General features: G+C 25.6%; 1 long non-coding RNA gene across 1 annotated transcript; it reads right to left on the reverse strand.

Moving 5' to 3' along the window:
• Window positions 1–800: 800 nt before the first annotated feature.
• LOC126899516 (uncharacterized) lies at window positions 801–4,358 on the reverse strand. Its single transcript, XR_007702613.1, has 3 exons — window positions 3,958–4,358; window positions 1,116–1,174; window positions 801–1,041 (listed from the first exon to the last, which is right to left on the reverse strand). It is a non-coding gene; the product is annotated as an uncharacterized LOC126899516 (long non-coding RNA).
• Between the last annotated feature and the right edge of the window lie 1,028 nt (window positions 4,359–5,386).

Raw genomic sequence — 5,386 nt, forward strand, 5'->3', positions numbered from 1 at the left:
AATCATTTTTATGTACAGTATCGGCATGACGTTTTAAATCCTTTGAAAAATTAAAAGTTTTACAACAAACACTACATGTGAAACTCATGTTGATGATATCTGATAACTAAAAACACTGGATGATATCGAAACAACAACCAAATCACTATTAAACCGGTACAGGACATTTTTCCTGGTTTTAATTGTTATATTTTTGCAAATGTTAGCAATTTTTACTACTATCCCTAGACGCCGATTGTTTTCTCGGAATTTTTCTTATTCGACTTTTTCACCTGATTAATCACAACCATCCAACTCACCATCCTAGTTGCTGATCGTTTTCGCAGAATTTTACTTATTCGATGTTGCAATATGTTTAAATGATACAATTGTATTTTATTTTACAACCTTTTTTGTATACTAGATGATGCATTTTATTTTACAATCTTATATTTCCAGACAATATGTTGCAATTTATAATCTTGAGTTTTTAATTTCTAAAGATTTCTCACGTAATTTATTCACAGCATGATCAGGATTTTTTCCAGTAAATAAAACACGCGTTTCTTTAAATTAAACGAGAGTAATTTATTAATAATTTTAATTGTACATATAATTATTTCATTNATTTAATTGTACATATAATTATTTCATTTTTTTTAAAAAATACAATATTTATTTTAACACATATTTCTATTAAAAAATAATTAGTTATAAGAACATTATATCGTAACTAGAGGTGTGATCTTTTCTTCCGTTGCATACAAGTTTGAGATTTTCATCGATTCCTTTGTTTAAATCTTAACGAGTGATTNGTTTGAGATTTTCATCGATTCCTTTGTTTAAATCTTCACGAGTGAATGTAAATCTTGCGGGTAAATAAACTTGAAATGACGGTTCATTATCAAGTTTTACTTCAGCCACTGGAGTCTCATTCGAGTATTTTGATTTTATCACGTACAGTCCCAGAACCTTGTATTCTACTCCTATTTTAAGATCAGACACACACATTCTACGTTTATTTTTCATACCATTCAACCAATCTTTATTTATCATACTCATCTAAAATTTAAAATACACATATCATTGTAAAATAATTCATCTTGTGTTCTAATATGAATTATTGAAAAACTTACTTTTATCTGTGGATGATAGTCTTCAATTTATCCTCACGTTGATCACGTTATTTTACAAACTTCACCGATTAAAAATCAAAAATTACTGAATTTTATTAAAAGAAACTATAGTTTTTATACCAAAATAATAACGTATATATAACAACTATTAATGGAGGGAGATAATATTATTTCAGAACGCAGGAGGCGCAAGTGAGGCGCCCCCACAAACACACATCATACAATACACGTTATTTATTAATATTAATACAAATGAATAGAATAATAAAATATAATGACATAGAATGATATAGAATGATTTAAAATGATATAGAATGAGTGTAACTAGCGCATACTAAACCACGACTGACTGTAGAGTTCCTACAGTGGGAGTCCTTTGCCCATGGTTGCCCTAAAACCCTTGGTCAACACATTCCTGTGTTCGACGACAGTCGGACGACCATATATTATATACTCTACACAATTATAAAATAATATTCAGGGGTTCTTAACAAAATTATAAAAAAAAAAATAAATTAAAGATAAGATTTATCAAAAAAATTTTCATAGAGTATTACTCTATCGAATTTTGTAATGTACTAGATGCTAATCGATGCAGATACTTGGTAGTTTGTTATCATTTGTTGAACAAGAGTTAAAACAAATATACCTGCAACCACGTTTGGAGTAACTGCTATTCCATTTATTATTACGTTTAGAACGTTATCATTTTCAAATAACGTTTTCTATGGATATAAAAATGAATATACAGCCATAATAATAACTGTATTATTTAATAGTAATCACAAATTAATAATAATTTCAATGTATATATAACCTAGCACGTTAAATTAGATTAAATCTAAGGGGGGCCAGGCCCACCCATGTCTACGTGCCTGCTACAGCAACTAACACAGGCAAATAAAACAATTGTTTATTATTATCTATTTTATTCAGTCGAAGTTAAACGAAAATTATTATTTTTGTGTAAAAAATTACCGTTTTTCGTGTTGTTACTTTTAATTAAAACTATATTAATTGTTATTTATAATTTTGTATCCTTCAAAATTTAATTGAAAATATAAATAGTAATATTAATTATCGTTTAGGCAGGATTGGAGGTACGTGTGTTTTGTTAGAACAATGGTTAGAAAAAAACATTTTATACTTTCCGTGTCGTCATCATATTTACGAGATTATTTTAAAATGTACATTTGACACAAAATTTGGTATAACTTCAGGACCGAATGTCCCTTTATTTCTTCGTTTTCAAAAGTCTTGGCCGAAAATTAATACTGAATATTACAAGTCCGATATCGACGATCGATTTATTTTTGAAAAATTGTAAAGTTCTATTGATCATATTTTAAAGTTTTGTTTAAATCAATTAAAACTATCCCACTTTAGAGAAGATTATAGAGAATTTCTTGAGCTAACAATAATTTTTTTAAATGAAGTTCCGCCTAGAGGTGTATTATTTAGAGCTCCAGGAGCGATTCACCATGCTCGATGGATGTCAAAAGCGCTTTATACTCTTAAAATATTTATTTTTCGTGAAGAATTCAAGTTGACATAAAAAGAATATAATTCAATCTCGAGTATATGCATTTTCTTGGTTAATTTATACATCAAAGCTTGGTTTAATGCACCAATTGCTGCTTTTTCGCCTCGACAAGATTTAGAATTTTTAAAAAATATTTTCCAATACAAAACCATAGATGAAGAATTATCTAAAAATAATTTGAAAAAATTTGTTAACCATTTATGGTATTTAACTTCAGACAACATTGCTTTAGCATTTTTCGATAAACATATTCCACACGAGACAAAAACTAAAATGGCATTTAACATTAAAAGAATTGACACTGAAAATTTCGATGGGGAAGAAAATTATGTCATGAAAAATAAACACATATATTTGGACTTCAATGAAGTATCAAACTTTATAAAAAATAAAAAAATAGAAGATTTTGTGACAAGTAAAACTTTAAATTTTTTGATCGATTTAATATTGATTATAGTTTTATGGAAACAGACCCATCTATATGGGAAGAAAATTCAAGTTATTGCAAAAGTCAAGAAATTATCAATAATTTAAAAGTAGCGAATGATACTGCAGAGCGTGCGGTAAAATTAATGGAGGATTTTAATAAGAAAGGATCAAAAAACGAGGAACAAAAACAGTACATATTACAAGTTGTAACACAATATCAAAGCAATTCCCTAACAGTAAAAAGGCTTCACTAATGGGATAAATTATTTTTATTATTTATTCATTTTTTATTTTTATTTCTAAAATTTATACATGAATTTGGATATTGTAAAATATTGTAATCATTTATTATATGTACATTTTATATTGCATTATTTATAATTATTTAAAAGATTAAAAAGATTCGTTGTCTTTTTACAATTATATTAGAACGAAACTTATGCTTATAAATTAAAAAATTCGTAACTGTTTTTTTTTTTACAAAAAATATGAAACATTTAATTTAAAACAACTTTTACTCAAGCATTTTTTTTATAATACAAACGCTTCATCATATATTTTAAAATTGTGAAAATTTCAGAATTTTACTCTTAAACATATATTTGGTTGAACTTTTAACTTTTGCGAGGTAAATATATGACTTATGACTTTTTTTAGAAATAACTTTTTTATGTAAAATATTCATATCTACAATTTTTTTCTTATAAATTTTTATGTAAAAGTCATAAATTTTGAAATAAACTACAATTATTGAAAAACTACTCTCATGATTTAATTTTCAACCCTCTTGAGGCACGGCTTAGGGTTGACCAAAATTAATGAAATTTGACACAAATTTTTACAAAAGTATTATAAAAAGGCAGAACAAACCCTTATTCTGGCCTGTTCATTTCGTGCTCCAAATATCGTTACTTGTATATTGCGATACTCGTTGTCGAAATTCTTACCTGCTTGATTTGTGAACTAAAAATTTGTGTTACTTTATTTATCATTTTATTAATTTTATCACTGAAGTTTTTTTAACAACTAAAGAAATATTATCAAGTAAGATTTTTAAATCCATAAGAATATTCATATTGTTATTTTATAACCCTCGAATCATAAGTAACTCTCACTCTCAGTCACACTATTACTTACCCTCAATCAATTAAATTTTTTTTTATTTTTTATTTTATTATTATTATTTTTGAGTTACGATAAATGGCGCTCAACAATAAGCTTAGTTACTTTCAATTAAGGGTTACAACTTAACATTACATAACTAAACAAAAACAAACAGACTTTTGACACCAAATTATTAAAACAAGAGAGAGTCAGATTTAAACAGCCAATTTTTTTCTATAAGTTGAAGTAAAACAATAATTGTTATTTTTGAGTTATAAAATCAATAATGTGTTATAACAATTGCGATTAATAATTGCTTTTTTTATGTGTTTATGAATAGGTTAACTTAATTATGTAAATAATGAAGTAACATTAAATATTCACTGATTTAAAAGTTGTTAAATTTTCTAAAATATCAGAAACTACCTAATACAGGGTGATTTTTTTATCATAACCCACTCAATTACTTGCAGAATAATAATAATTTAAACATTTTTTTTTTTTATTATCTTTAGTTACACATTATTCTTGAATTTTTAACTATGTAATACTTTTTAAGTTCATCCCTTATGCCTTGGAGGGGGGTCAACTTTGTTTTTTTAAATGGTAACACATATTTTTAATTTAATAAAATGTTTGAGTTTTTAATTTAATAGTAAATGGCATTTGAATTTTTAATATAACTTTATTAGCTTATTAGATATAAACATTTAAAGTTTCAAAATTTTGAGTTAATATACATGTATAATACACATGGGATTGTAAATACAGGTAGCTAATTGGATTTTTATGACATTGCTGTCTCAGTCACGGATTATTTATTATCAATTATGATTATCAATAGATATACTTTCTGTATTGTCAGTTAGTGTATTTATAAACTCATAACAATGTGCCTTTTACAATTGATAATAAAAATGCTGTGTACCTGCTAATATCGATGTTATACATGTATATTAACTCAAAATTTTGAAACTTTAAATGTTTATAAATAATAAAAAAAAATGTTTAAATTATTATTATTTTGCAAGTAATTGAGTGGGTTATGATAAAAAAATCATTCTGTATATACTTAAAAATTTACTTAAAATATTCTTTTTAAAATAAAATTAATGACGAAAATAATGAATGATGTCATTAATATATAAATATATACATCAATTTAGCTCAAATATTCTCATTAGTTATTCGGAAT

This window comes from Daktulosphaira vitifoliae, unplaced genomic scaffold (assembly GCF_025091365.1).
Source record: "Daktulosphaira vitifoliae isolate Bord-2020 unplaced genomic scaffold, ASM2509136v1 Scaffold_2, whole genome shotgun sequence".
In the NCBI taxonomy this organism is placed as follows: Eukaryota; Metazoa; Arthropoda; class Insecta; order Hemiptera; family Phylloxeridae; genus Daktulosphaira; species Daktulosphaira vitifoliae.